The sequence below is a fragment of the Orbicella faveolata genome, unplaced genomic scaffold, assembly GCF_042242905.1.
Source record: "Orbicella faveolata isolate gen_17 unplaced genomic scaffold, um_ofav_v1 contig_3, whole genome shotgun sequence".
Lineage (NCBI taxonomy): Eukaryota > Metazoa > Cnidaria > Anthozoa > Scleractinia > Merulinidae > Orbicella > Orbicella faveolata.
In genome coordinates this window covers 18427501-18442993 of record NW_028301558.1, presented here as the reverse complement: position 1 = coordinate 18442993, position 15493 = coordinate 18427501, and the positions used below count along the sequence as shown (strand labels likewise).

At 38.2% G+C, this 15493-nt stretch overlaps 3 long non-coding RNA genes across 4 annotated transcripts; all 3 read right to left on the bottom strand.

The window, feature by feature from the left end:
* Positions 1–583: 583 nt before the first annotated feature.
* Positions 584–2371, bottom strand: LOC149106732 (uncharacterized). The gene is made up of 3 exons (XR_016209962.1): positions 2296–2371; positions 1313–1391; positions 584–802 (listed from the first exon to the last, which is right to left on the bottom strand). It is a non-coding gene; the product is annotated as an uncharacterized LOC149106732 (long non-coding RNA).
* Positions 2372–7016: 4645 nt separating this feature from the next.
* LOC110057396 (uncharacterized) lies at positions 7017–9053 on the bottom strand. Of its 2 annotated transcripts, none has more exons than XR_002297552.2 (4): positions 8983–9053; positions 8475–8545; positions 7865–7948; positions 7017–7303 (listed from the first exon to the last, which is right to left on the bottom strand). It is a non-coding gene; the product is annotated as an uncharacterized LOC110057396 (long non-coding RNA). The 2 variants fall into 2 exon arrangements; XR_002297553.2 differs by having other exon boundaries at positions 8475–8587; positions 8983–9046.
* Positions 9054–11621: 2568 nt separating this feature from the next.
* Positions 11622–14134, bottom strand: LOC149106731 (uncharacterized). Its single transcript, XR_016210001.1, has 3 exons — positions 14063–14134; positions 12387–12465; positions 11622–11840 (listed from the first exon to the last, which is right to left on the bottom strand). It is a non-coding gene; the product is annotated as an uncharacterized LOC149106731 (long non-coding RNA).
* Positions 14135–15493: the final 1359 nt, after the last annotated feature.

Genomic DNA, 15493 nt, shown 5'->3' with positions numbered 1-15493 from the left:
AATAGTAATAGTCAAGGGGCTTTAAATTCTAGATTTTCTCGATTTCTATTCGATTTTCGGGATACGTTTGTTTATATACATCGCAAAAAAGTCTCATTCTTATGAAATTCAAACTGCAGAGTGGTGTTACAGCATTTCAGTGAGTTTATCTTATTTTTTGCCTTTTTGATAGGGTCTTTTAATTAAAATTTTTGTAAACATTATATTACTTTTCACGAAGTCAGCCTATTTTTTTTGCTGGAAAGTACATCTTGTGCACTTTCAAATGAGATTAGGTAAACTGCATTACTGTAAATCCTTGTCAAGATATTGAATAAAGCTAAAAGAATGCATGATGTGCTAAAGTTGACGTTTTGACGCAGTACAGCATTTGTATACGGTCAGCGTGTTTATTCACCAAGAGGCCTAGCTAAGTGACATGTGTCGGAACTGAATGCATGCGTAACACTGGTTTGTTTGTGGCTTGTCTATGTTTTCACGAAACGATCTCTAGTCTTCCCTAATCTGATCATAAATCACCTCATCTCATCTCAACACCTCATCACGTCCATGCATGCATGATATATATAAAAGTCAGCAAGGATTGAGTAATGAAGCTTTTATTTCTTTTGCTCAATACTCAGCTTGACTTTTCACTCAATTGTCAAATCACATTTCTTCATCGTCATAATTTTGATCTCGGAGCTCAGTCTCCGGAATATGCCCTTTCTCTGAAATGATGTCAGCAGTGGCTTGGGCAGACTGATGGTTTCTCAATGCCCCCCTCAATCCTACACCGGCGCGACGACGACGCCAAGCTTCACTGCAAGTGAAATGCAAATAAGATAAAATAAATAATTGAACGTCGACATCTGAAGCTTGCCTTTCCGACATAGCATCAACCATCTTGGATTAGGTCAGAGATCTCAGAAAAGACACGCATAAGCACAGACACAGACACAGTTTTCTACTCTCTTAGTACGCGTTCTCATCCAAGCTTGTACGGCCCACGACGCACGACGTGAGAGGTTTACGAATAATGGGGAAGGGGGGGGGGGGGGTTGAGAAAGGTGGGGGTATAACCTTATACGAGGGTTGAATAGGAAGAACAGTTTTAATTATTATTTTTTTTATTTTAGCCGTTTGATGGCAGTGCATTTGTTAAGTCTGTTATTCGTTGAATGAATGTCAATATAATTTTTTAGGTGTTTTCGTTCATCTGTATGCCGAGAGGTAGTATTCTTCTATCCTCTATCTGAGTCGCAGTGAACTATATTTGAGACTTTTCTGTCAACAGTTGTTAATGATAGACTGATCACGAGTTGATACAAACCATTCACGCAACTGCGAAGAGACAATGAGGCACATCACAAGTAACATGACAAGAATACGTCCCATGTTTAAAAGTATTCCTGTAAAATATAAAAAAAGAAACACCGTGACCGTTTTTAAAGCAAGTAATTCATCTCTTACTCAAAATTTACTTCCTAGAGTCATGTCCGTAGACTTTCACACTTTCAAACAGCTTGATTTTAATGAAAAAAAACAAGAAACTCAAAACACCCAATAACGCGCGCCATAATTGTAGAGCACTTTCTAATTTTGCTGCTTTTTCCTTTATAAACGAACAATTTCTTAAAGTAAAGTAACATCTTTTATTACTGCTTACACTGAACTAAATAAGTTTTGGTGTCCAGCCGGGAATAGGAAACTTCTCCTTTTGGTATTTCAGTACTCGGTAGCCTCTAGTCTCGAATGGGGAATAGGAAAAAAAAAATACTTGAAAGAATTCAGTTTTAGTTAGCGAACGTTCTTGCTCTTCTATAACAGCAATTTGCTTCTGTTTGGGTTGAGGTTAAAAGTATTACTACTAGTATTTCTCATATGCTTAATCCAAGCTTGTTGCGGTTGTATTCCCTGCTATTAAATCAAACACTGTTATTTGACTTTGTCTTAAACGTTTAGGAAACCTGTTAAAGAATCAAATTTTGCCGGTGTAGTCGCCGTTGTCCGTCCTAGACGATCTTTAGGTTGAATTAGTAATATACATTTAGCTGCCTGGACGTTGCTTTAATTTGTGCAACTAAGGACCTTTACTGATAATCCTCGCTTCAAACATTTGAAACAACTCATTTTGTAAAAAAAAAATAAGAAACAAATAAAGTTATTTTAGTTATTATTCTTTCTAGCCGAAACGCACTAGTACGTATTTCTTAAATTTCTAAATCTGTGCATAAAAAAGTTCAGGTTAGGCTGTTTTAAATCTAACACGTTTGATATTCACTGATATTGAACCGCACACTGTTTTTTTCTTACCTTGAATGATGCCTATCCGAGAGTGTAGTAGCAATTGTCCGTCTTTGACGATCTGTAGGTTGAACTAATGGTTTAGCTGGTTTTATAACAAGCCAGTAACGCTGTTATTTCACACATTCCTTATGCATCATGTCTCCTTTTGTTTTCCATCCATTTAGTTACGGTAAATAATATATTAATGCCTCAAGCAAGCAGGATTTTTCCAGTGTCAAATAATTCGTCCCCCTTGGCAAAGTTCTTCCTTGGGATTTGATTTTAGTATATGGACGGACTTTTCACATCATTCCGTTTCTTCTGACGTTAAACGCTAGATTCTCGATTCCGAAGCCTTTAGCCTGTCCTAGAAGTTCGGTCGGTTGGCGAGCAGCCCAAAAATCGGAGAGAGAAAAGATACGGGAGGGGCTTGGGGAGAGGTATTCTGAAATCCAATTACTCGATCAAATATTAGATCACTGCTCCTTGAAGAGACAAAGGCTTTCTCAATTTACCGCCGTAAGGCCGTTACCTGCCCAAGCTACTTTCATGGTTAAATAGCTGCCGTGAGGGCTTGAAGCGGGTGCAAATGAGAAAGAATGACCATTTAAAATCACCAGTTGCAAATGGAAAATGTCAAAAATCTATCTTCGAGGAATTCTAGATGTAAATGCAAAAGAATAACCATGTCAAATCCTGTCCGTAGGCAACTTAACCACGTACGCTAATCATGCATGCTGCACACAAATTTTAAAAGAAGGCTTTCTTGGGTAGATAGATTGTTTCTTTAAACTATTTCGGGCAAAACTCCCAGTCAAAAGTCAAAATGTTGGTACGTCGGACACACTCTCTGCCGATCTAGGTCTTTAATACCGATATGTAAGACTGGTACGGACCGCGGTGTTGTTCTCTTTGAAGGCGGGTTAAGGATCAGCACGGATCAAACTTTAGTCTAACCGACTAGGAAGAGTTAAAATGACGCAACAGTGATAGCTCCCGTTCTTTGAATTCAGTGCAACGGAAGTAGAAATCACGAGACCTGTACTCACCAGGATTCATAATTTACCCTTTCATCACGTTGAAACACCATAAACTTCCACCACGAAGTGATCTGACGGCGCAAATCGCCTGAGGACATTTAAAGCTACAAGCGAAAGAGTAGCGACTAACATATAGAGAGAAAGAGATTGCAAAAAAACATTTTTTTGGAACGTCCAGAAGTGAAAAGAGAGAAGTTGAAGATTTCCGCCGAAATTTCTCTAATACTGAAGCAGTACTACAGAGCATCAGGTTGTTTCCACTCCAAAATTAAAGTGGGCTGTCAAAGTGACTAGGACTTTATGCAAGAGTTGAATACGTAGAACAGTTTTAATTAATTTCGTATTTTAGCCATTTGGGAGCCGTGCATTTTTTTCGCTGAATTTTATGTCATTCTCAATATTTCTGGTATTTTCGTTCATCTGTTTGACGAGAGGCCAAAGCAGTATTCCTCTATCCTCCGTCTGAGGTAAAGTGATTTATATTTGAGGCTATTCTGTCAACATTTGTTAATGATAAACCAGTGGTCACGAATTATTATACAAACTGGGAAGATTCATTGAGGCACATCACAAGTAAAATGACATGCACAAGAACAGGTCCCATGTTTAAAAGTTTTCCTGTTTAAGGAAAAAAAAACCATCGTGTTGCAAGAAAGAAATTCATCGCTTACTCATAATTCACCGTCTTCCTAGAGCCATTTTCATGGACTTTTATCATATGTTTCACCAAAACAGCTTGATTTTGATGGGAAAAACGAGAAGCTATGATAATAACTGACCCGCGCTATAATCGTGGTCAGGAGAACTTTCTAGTTTAGCTGCGTTTTCCTTAACAAACGTGTACTGTTTGCTAAAGTAAAGTAAGACCTTTTTTAAATACTAAGTTTTGGTGCTAAGCTGGGAATATAATACTTCTCCTTGGTTTTTAATCGATAGACTTTAGTCTCAAATGGAAAATGGAGTTGAAAAATAGCAAAAAAAAAAAAAAAAAAAAAAAAATAATAATAAAGGAAAGAAGTCAATTTTAGTAGCAAACTTTATTTATCCGCCCTTAAGGCCGTTACCTGCCTGGGCTACTCTCATGGCTAAAAAGCCGCAGTGCGTTGGACCTGAAGCGGGTTTAATTAAAGAATGACCAATTTAAAATCTCCAAATGGAAAATCTGTCTTCGAGGAATTCTAGAAGTAAATGAAAAAGAATAATCACTTTAAACCTGTCCCCAAGCACTTAACCGAGTCAATACTGCAAGTTGTTTACAAATAGTAAAACAAGGCTTTCTTGGGTAGATTGACTGTTTCCTTAAAGTATTTCGGAAAAACTCCCAGTCAAAAGTCGCAATCTTGGCGTACACAAACTCTGCCGATCCAGGTCTTTAATACCGATATGTACGACTGGTACGGGCCGCGGTGTTGTTCTCTTTGAGGGCAGGTTAACGATCAGCACGGATCAAACTTTAGTTCAACTAAAGTTTAACTAGGAAAAGTGAAAATTAATCAACAGTGATAGCTACCGTTCTTTGAATTCAGTGCAACGGAGTAGAAATCATAAGACCTGTACTCATCAGCCTTCATAATTTACCCTGCCATCGGGTTGAATCACCATGAACTTCCACCATGAAGTCATCTGACGGCGCAAATCGCCTGAGGGCATTCAAAGCTACAAGCGAGAAAGTCGCGACCAACGTAAGTAGTGGGAAAAAAATATGGCAACAATTCTAGACAAGAAAAGAGAGAATTGGAAGATTTCAGCCGAAATTTCTATAATGCTGAAGCACTACTACGGAGGTACGCGAAACATCTAATTGACTTCTAACTGGCGTGGGCAGAAAATTGTGCCATGTTCTCAGTAAAGTCCACAATGTGGAAGTTTTGGTTCAAATCTAGAGTGTTTCTGGGGATATATGGAAATCGTTCAAATACGGTTAAATTAAGAGGTCTATTTTTCCAAAGTGATTCAAGCAAACAAAATTGATATAAATTTGAGCTGAACTATAGCATAAAAAAAATGGTTGTATCTACATCCAAAATTAACGTGCGATGTAACGAAAAACTCAATATTTCAGTGTCAAGGAGCGCAACCGGCATTCGGATTAACTTAGGCCCCGTCCACTATACGCCGGAGAAACTTGAAAACGCAGATTTAGTTCTACGGTTTGGCCTACCGTCCACACTAATCCGTCACGAAAACGCAACTTTTCGAGAAATGCTCTTCAAACCGGACTGAGGAATTTTAAAATGTCGGCTTTACGTTCTAGTGTGGACGCCGGAAAAGATTTTCTAAACGGAGCGTTTGGAAGACCATGACATCCGGCACAATAATAATGTAAGCTGCGTTTTCAGATTTCTCTCCCGCGGTGTGAACGGGATTAATTTTGATGCTTTTTGAGAGTGAAAACGCCGTTTACCAAGTTCTCTGGCCTATTGTGGACAGGACCATAAAAACTACTTTTTGAAACTGATCTAAAAAATGTTTTGATTTTATAAAAACGTTTTTAAACTAAATTTTCGGCGTACTTTCTGTTGCCTTCGCAGGATAAGCTTGTAGCGGAAAGAATTTTGCCTACTTGTCACGTTTCTTAGAATTTCGTAATCCGGGTGATTGTCGTGATCCGTTGTTTCAGCTTGATGCCTAATTACGCTTTCATAGTTTGACACGCTTGTATCCGGCCGGCTTGTGTTCTACCCATTTTGTATTCCGGGATCTCTTACTATGATTATCAGTAGATTAAGACGCGACAAAAGTTTGCTGACCATGTTTTAACGTTCAAATTGCGTTGCCGTACGGGCAACTGGCTCCGTTTCCATTGGCAACTTGTCGGCCTGTGACGTCATTGGCAGCAAAGCGCTCGAAATAGCGGACGACGATACTGTTACCATTGGAAACGAGAAAAGTTGCCCGTGGCAACACCGTAATTTTAAGTCCTTAACTCGTCACCAAAACTCTGTCGCGCCTTACTCAACTGATAATAGTAGTACTTTCTCCGTCATAGGTGAAGTCACAAGTCCAGTTACGTTTAGCACAAATTTAGCAAAAATTGTCTTCGATTTCGTTTTGTTTTGCTCTTCAGAACCTTAAATCAATCACACACCCCAAAAAACTCTCCTATTCACAGCAAGTACAAATATTTTCACCTTTGCTTTGTACAAACGGCTAAACAAAGAACTTTTATTCTGAGAGACTATTTTGTGCCTTCTTTTACCCCAAAATTGCTAATCTGGATGAAATTTTAAATCTTTTAGTCGCTTTGTTGTATTTTCTCTATACCCCAACCCCAACGTCGAGTATACCACGTGACCAAAACCCCTGGCCGACTCTCTTTGTTGGCTCAACATTGCATTAACTGTAATCATTGTACCATCAAAACGCGTCGTTTGTCAACTAAACAACAGATTTTGACCAGTTCTCAGCGGTAAGTCAAACCCGATCCAAAACCCTGAGAAAGGCCGATCATGTGATTTTACGACAGGACGCATCAAATTTGTTAGTTTCAGTTCAAGTAAGTGATGTATCAGTTTTGCATGTTCATTCAGTAAGAAGCCAAGCCATGTGAAATGTGTTGGGACTGCACGTGTAGCACTGGTTTCAGTGTTTGTGGCTTGTCTATGGTTTCAGGAAACGAACTCCAGTTTCCCTAATTCTGCTTTGTTGTACTTTTCTTATTCCTCGTCATGTCGGTGTATGCATGACATAGAAAATAGTCAACAAGGATTAATCAATATAACTTTTATTTCTTTTGCTCAATGCTCAGCCTGATTTTCCACTCAATTATCAAATCACAGTTCTTAAACAACAATCAACAACAATCCTTTATTTAAACAGGATTTGGTCAGTCAAAGCAACAGATTTCCTTGTGGAGGGTATGAGTCTGATCCTGGAGCTCAGTCTTCGGAACAGGCTTGATCTCAGTCTCCGAAATGATGTCAGCGATGGCCTGGGAAGAGGGATGGTTCGTCAATGACCCCCTCAATCCAGTCTTCTCCAAAAGACCAGCTTCACTGCACATGAAATGGAAATAAAACTTTCTTTAACGACCATTCTAAAGAGCGTGAACTGTATAAATCTTAATTTAACGTCGCCCTCTGAAGCTCGCCGTTCTGGTTTATCATCAGTCACCTTGAATTGAGGTCACAGATCTCAGAAAAGACATGCACAAGCACATATACAGACACATTTTTCTATTCTCTTAGTATGGGCTCTCATTGTTATTTCCCAAGTTTGGCACAGCCCAATGACGTGGGAGGATCGGGAGGGGGCGGGGTGGGGGGGGGGGGAGGAGGGGGAGGAGGTTGATGTAGTGAGGGAATTTGAGGCATTGTATGGCCTTATGCGAGGGTCAAATACGAAGAACAGTTTAAACTTTCATATTGCAGCCATTCATGGCCGTGCATTTTCGCTGAATGAATTGCACTCTAAATATTTTTGGTAATTTCATTTATTTGTTTGACGAGAGACCAGAGCAATAATCCCCTATACTTTGTTTAAGGTGAACTGATTTATACTTTGGGCTGTTTTGTCGACAGTTGTTGATAATACACAGATCACGAGTTGATACAAACCTTTCATGCAACTGGAAAAAGGCAATGAGGCACATCAAAAGTAAAATTACAAGAACTCGTTCCATGTTTAAAAGTCTTCAGTTCCTGTAAAAGTTAAAAATATCACCGTGTTTAAAACATAACCAAGAAATTCATCGCTTACTCATAATGTACACAGCAGAGCCATGTGCATCGGGGCTTTCACCATAATGTTGACAAAAACAGTTCGAATTTGAATGGAAAATAATCGTCAGGTCCGAACGGGCATTTTCTAATTTAGCTGCGTTTTCCTTTATTAACATATTATCCTAAAGTAAAGAAACGCCTTTTATTACTGCTTTCAATTCAGTTTTGATGCTCGGCCGGGAGTAAAATACCTCTGCATTTGGTTTTTAATCGATAACCTTTAGTCTCGAATGGAAGATGCAATGGAAAAATAGCAAAAATATATAGAAAGAATTCAATTTTAATAGCGAACTTCTCCATCTTCTAAAACAAGTCTTTGCTTCTGAAAAACACTAGCACGCGTATTTCTAATATACTTAATTCAACGTGTAAAAACGCTTGAACAAGGCTGTTCTTTTACCGACTTGATGTCAAGACTGCTATTGAACCTCACTCTGTTATTTACCTTAAATGTGAAGAAACCTGTTTGGGAATCAAGTTTTGCCGGTGTAGTCGTAGTTGTCTGTCCTCGACGATCTTTAGGTTGGACGAAAGAAAGAACTTCACTGATAATCCTCGCTTGAAACATTTGAAACAACACATTTTGGGGAAAAGAATAGGAAACAAATAGTAATAGTCAAGGAATTTACCAGGTGGGAAAGGCAGTTGGGGCTTATTATCTTCTGTCCATAAGTGACTACTTCAGAATGAATTCTACTTTTTTGATCGCAACTTGGCGTGATTTTCAATAAGATTGTGTTTGACTCAATATGTTTTGGTGATATAAATTTCTGCCATAGAAAACACAGCATATATTTTCTTAGGCTTTGTATTATATCCAATTTTTTTGTGTTTGGTCTTAGTGATACTGAAACAATCGTAATTCTGAAATAAACAATAAGCAAAAAGCAAGGATCTAAATCGTAGTGTAGCCGAACAAAACGACGCCTTCGTTAAATATTTTGTTCACTCACCTCGTTCTGCCTCTCTCGAAGGAAGAATTACCTCGCCTGATTGAAACAGGGTGTTTTAGTGACAATATATAAGATCGTCTTATGCAATGATTGGCTAAACTTGGATGAATAAGCTTTCAGACTATAACTGCACTTTGCTAAAGATACAGCAAATGAACAAAGCGCGAAATGGTTTCCCAGGTGACCACCCTTGTGTATGAGAATATTACAGCAAAGATTTTACTTGATTTCCGTTAAATTTGTGAAAGATTCTTCACCTATAGTTGTGTTGCACTTTCTAGAACAAATGCCACAGTATTTAAAACAAAAACTAAAATCGTGCGCTGCAATGATTGTTCCCATTTTGGCATGACAAAAAAATAAGTAACAAAATATCAGAGGCCTATATTATAAAACTGTAATAGCAAGAGGCGCCGGTAATATGACTGCACTTTGCTAAAGATAAAGCTAATAAACAAAGCGCGAAATGGTTTCACAGGTGACCACCCCTCTGTATGAGAATATTACAGCAAAGATTTTACTTGATTTCCGTTCAATGTGTAAAAAATGCGTTACCTATAGTCACGGTGTTGCACTTCCTAGAACAAATGCCACAGTATTGAAAAAAAAGAAAAGTTAAAATCGTGGGCTGTAATGGTGGTTCACATTTTGACACGGTAAATAAATAGGTAACAAAATAACAGGGAACTATATCTTAAAACTGTAATGACACATAATTATTTGATAGCAAGAGGCGCCGGTGATAGTTTCTAAAGTGACCCTTTCGTGGGTAAGGTTTACACCGCAAGACTTTGCCTTATTCAGTTCTATTAAATCCATTAAGTACATCAGTACTGACTTAGGCCTACATTTACAGTTTCGTTTTCTTCACAGCAGACTGCTATAGCATTGAAAAACCTCGTGCAATGCAGATGTGATCGATTGGTCACTGTGGAGTCAATAACTTACTGTAAACATCAGACAGCGATATCATATAATTGTATCTCTCTGATTAGTCATGGCCTAATGGCTTTCCAAGTGGTCCATGCATATTAGAGTATACAAAATTTCTTTATTTCTGACTTATTATTTAAGTAACATTGGTATCACCCAACTAGTGGACTAATGCAAATCCTGCATTTTGATTGGCTACGCTACTAGGGGACTATTAGTAATAGTCATCGAGTAGCGAAATTGGCGCCATCGAGCGTGACGCTTTCTTTCGTTTTATTCCCAAATAAATATTTCTTCAACTTGCATTTGCTAATTTTATTATTGCCTTTTCTGTCCGTCTAGTTGGGTGATACTAAAACAATTAGACCCTTCGCCCTCAAGGGCCACGGGTCAATAGCCCATTCGGCTTCTCCTCATGGGCTATTGACCCGTAGCCCTTGCGGGCTACGGGTCTAATTGTTAATTAGTTTTAACTAAATGTTATAAAGGTGGTTAAAAAGGCTAAAACTGAATTACAATTTACACCGTAAAAGCAAACGGATTTTTAGCCCTTGTAAGCTCTAAGCGACTCAAAATTTCATCCAGAATAGTAATTTTGTAACCCTAACCCTAGCCCAAAGTCACCAAATGTTTTCTCTGAATGGAAGTTCCCTGTTTAGCCGTTTGTAAAAAAGTGAGAATATTTTTACCTACCGTGAATAGGAGAGATTTTTCCTTTTTTCAGTCATGGTAAGTTTTCTTGAATGTATTTTGTATGATTGATTTAGGGTTCAGAGGAAAAGAAAACAGCTTTGTCTTAAACGTATAGTAATTATTCAAAATCACCAATGACCTGGATATGTGGCATGTGACTTCACCTATGTCAAAGAAAGTTAGAGATCCCGGAATTCTTAAAGGTGTAAAACACAAGCCGAGTATCAGGTCGAACAATAAATGAAAACCCAATTAGGCACCACGCGTCATTTCTCAACCAAACAATTCAGATTTTGACCAGTACTCAGCCCAATAACTTTGAATAAAAGCTTCGTTTTTTTTGCATTTCGTTGCGGACTCGAATTTCTATAAGTGGGTGGTTGCCATGGTGACTGAAACACGCACTTCCTGTTTAAGTCTTGGAAAAAAACCGTAGTTAATTCTAGATTTTCTCGATTTCTATTCGATTTTCGGGATGCGTTTGTTTATATACATCGCAAAAAAGTCTCATTCTTATGAAATTCAAACAGCAGAGTGGTGTTACAGCATTTTTGAGTTTATCTCATTTTTTGCCGTTTTTCATAACGTCTTTTAATTAAAATTTTTGTAAAAATTATATTACTTTTCATGAAGTCAGCCTATCTTTTTGCTGGAAAGTACATCTTGTGCACTTTCAAATGTGATATCGTAAACTGCATTGCTGTGAATACTTGTCAAGATATTGAATAAAGCTAAAAGAATGCATGATGTGTTAAACTTGACGTTTTGACTCAGTACAGCATTTGTATACGGTCAGCGTGTTTATTCAGCAAGAGGCCTAGCTAAGTGAAATGTGTCGGAACTGCATGCATGCGTAACACTGTTTTGTTTGTGGCTTGTCTATGGTTTCACGAAACGATCTCTAGTCTTGCCTAATCCGATCATATACGTTTTGCCTCAATTCTGCTTTGTTATAGTTTTTTTACGCCTCATCACGTCCATGCATGCATGATATATATAATAGGCAGCAAGGATTGAGTAATGAAGCTTTTATTTCTTTTGCTCAATACTCAGCTTGACTTTTCACTCAATTGTCAAATTACATTTCTTCATCGTCATAATTTTGATCTTGGGGCTCAGTCTCCGGAATATGCCCTCTCTCTGAAATGATGTCAGCAGTGGCTTGGGCAGACTGATGGTTTCTCAATGCCCCCCTCAATCCTACACCGGCGCGACGACGACGCCAAGCTTCACTGCACATGAAATGCAAACAAAATTTTCTTTAATAATCATTCTAAATAAGCAAGGGCTGTTCAAATTTTAATTGAACGTCGACATCTGAAGCTTGGCTTTCCGACATAGCATCAACCATCCTGGATTAGGTCACTGATCTCAGAAAAGACATGCATAAGCGCATACACAGACACAGTTTTCTACTCTCGTAGTGCGCGGTCTCATCCAAGCTTGTACGGCCCACGACGTGAGAGGTTTAGGAGTGGTGAAGGGGGGGGGGGGGGGGAGAGAGAGAGAGGGAGGTGCGGGGGTATAACCTTATACGAGGGTTGAATAGGAAGAACAGTTTTAATAATTATTTTTTTATTTTAGCCGTTTGATGGCAGTGCATTTGTTAAGTCTGCTATTCGTTGAATGAATGTCAATATTATTTTTTAGGTGTTTTCGTTCATCTGTATGCCGAGAGGTAGTATTCTTCTATCCTCTGTCTGAGTCGCAGTGAATTATATTTGAGACTTTTCTGTCAAAAGTTGTTAATGATAGACTGATCACGAGTTGATACAAACCATTCACGCAACTGCGAAGAGACAATGAGGCACATCACAAGTAACATGACAAGAATACGTCCCATGTTTAAAAGTATTCCTGTAAAATATTAAAAAAAAACACCGTTTTTAAAGCAATTAATTCATCTCTTACTTAAAATTTACTTCCTAGAGCCATGTCCGTAGACTTTCACGCTTTCAAACAGCTTGATTTTAATGAAAAAAACAAGAAACTCAAAATACCTAATAACGCGCGCCATAATTGTAGAACACTTTCTAATTTTGCTGCTTTTTCCTTTATAAACGAACAATTTCTTAAAGTAAAGTAACATTTTTCATTACTGCTTACACTGAACTAAATAGGTTTTGGTGTTTAGCCGGGAATAGAATACTTCTCCTTTTGGTATTTCAGTAATCGATAGCCTCTAGTCTCGAATGGGGAATAGGAAAAAAAAAATAATTGAAAGAATTCAGTTTTAGTTAGCGAACGTACTAGCTCTTCTATAACAGCAATTTGCTTCTGTTTGGGTTGAGGTTAAAAGCGTTACTACGAGTATTTCTCATATGCTTAATTCAGTGTGTGAAAAAGCTTAAAAATATAGGCTGTTCTTTAAGTAACACGCTTGATAGATTGATAGACTGGCCCGCCCTGAGACTAGCTCTAGCTACCCCTGGGCCAGTCTAGCTGTAAAAACGAAAATTGAACAAAAATAAAGATTGTTGTTGTTGTTGTTGTTGTTGTATTCCCTGCTATTAAACCAAACACTGTTATTTGATTTTGTCTTAAACGTTTAAGAAACCTGTTAAAGAATCAAATTTTGCCGGTGTAGTCGCCGTTGTCCGTCGTAGACGGTCTTTAGGTTGAACTAGTAATATACGTGTAGCTGCCTGGACGTTGCTTTAATTTGTGCAACTAAGGACCTTTACTGATAATCCTCGCTTCAAACATTTGAAACAACTCATTTTGGAAAAAAAATAAGAAAAAATAAAATTATTTTAGTTATTATTCTCAAATCAAAATTATAGCCTACGCCAAAATAGAGAATTATAATAAACAAAAAAATAAATCAAGTAATATGATTTAACAAGCAAGTCACTCATTCAGGCACGGCTAAATGTTTTTCAAGTAAACACACGCGATAGTGGCATTTTGCGGACGAATAACTAACTTTCCCGCGCAAGTTTTGCGTGGGGAGGCCGAGAGTGAATTAGGCGCTGCTAGGCTATGCTCAATTTTGTTTACATTTCATATACTTTACTCTTCTACTAGTACTCTAAAATTCGAATCGCGATGAGGTTAGTCCAGAAATGTAGCAGTTTTGGATGGCATTTAGCCCTTTATCTCGGGTTTCCATGTCTGATGGAAGCAGAACTTACTGTTCTGTACGTAACTGACTACTTACGCAATTTTTCTTGAAGTGAGTTCTACCTTTTTTGATCGCGACTGGGCGTAGCCATGGATTTTCAATAATATTTTGTTTGACTCAAGATGCTTTGGGGATATAAATTTCTACTAAACAACAGATTTCATTTTCTTAGGCTTTGTATTAAATCTATTGTATTATTTTCTTGTTTGGCCTTAGTGATAAATAATCGAAATTCTGAAGTAAGAAATAAGGAAAAAGCAAGTATCCCTTAGCTAAATCGTAATGTAGTGAACAAAACGACGCCACCACAATTTTTTTTTTTTTGCTTACCTCGTTGCGCAGGTCTCGAAGGAAGAATGCCCTCGCCTGATTGAAACAGGGTATTTTAATGGCAACTGGTAAATTCGTATCGTGCAATGATTGGTCACATTTGGGTGGGTAAGCTTTCAGAATTGCACTTTGCCGAAGGTACAACTAGCTAATAAACAGAGCGCGAAATGGTTTCCCAGGTAACCACCCTTGGGTATAAGTATTCAAGTGTTTACCTTATTTTTGTTAATTTCGTGAAAATAAAATTGACTTAAAGGTATTGTTGCGCTTTTTAGAACAAATTCCATAGAAGTAAAAAATATTGAGCTATGTAAATGCCCACATTTCGCCATGGTAAATCAATAGGTAACAAAATGTGAAATAACTATATCATAAAACTGTAATATGATATTTGGGTCACTTACCGTAAACATGAGACGACATCATAAAATTGGATCTCTCTAATTAGTCAAGGTCTAATGGCTACCCAAATGGTTCATGAATATTAGAGTAAAATTGCTTTATTCTGCTAAAACATATAAATGTGTTTAAAAAGGCTAAGATTGGTCTTGCAAAACTACAGTGGCATAGTAGGCTTTTTTCATAGTACTTGAGTTCACCTCTGGTGCAGGGTCAACGCTCGAGACCTCACTTCGATGGTTACTTTCCCGCCCCTTCTCTCCCCCCCCCCCAGGGGGTCTTTATATTTAGAAACTACTTATTGATAAATAACTGTTCTATATTCTTGCCCACGCAGCTTTACAATTCCTTTTAGAAATAGCAACCTCGCTTTCTATAGTGGTCACTTTCGGGTTCAATTTTGTCCGTGATTGTATATCGTCATTATCTACCAAGTTACAAACGGAGGGAATAACTCAGCAGCATATACCACTTGATTCCTTTGTTCAAAGTAATTGGCTGCTTTGTTGAACAGTCAGGCCAGGCTATCGATAATTTTCCTCTTGAAATAAATCTTTTTCGACTAAACGTTTCTCCATGTAAATAACTGGCTTGGATTTTCTAGAGCTGGAAGATGCGTCCACGGTCCTGGATCTGTGGGAGGCACAGCGACTTTTTTCATCTAGTGTTGTATGTAATTCGATATAACGCCCATCGATATCTGTATATCAACATTCTTCTTGGTAAATAAATGTGATAAGCTAAGGTTTTTCATCCTTGAGATTGAAAATGCTTTTTATTTTTCTGGCTTGCTGCAGAATAGTGAAAATAAACTTGAAATAGTAAAGGATCGTGTAGAGCCATTCCGATCGCCAATCCGACCCAATTTGAGCTCAGTTACGGATTGTCCTTCTGTCGATCAGCAAAAGTTTCTTTTTTCTAGGGGAGCAGGGTTGGCGCAGTGGTGAGAGCGCTCGCCTCCCACCAATGTGTCCCGGGTTCGATTCCCGGCCCCGGCATCATATGTGGGTTGAGTTTGTTGTTGGCTCTCTT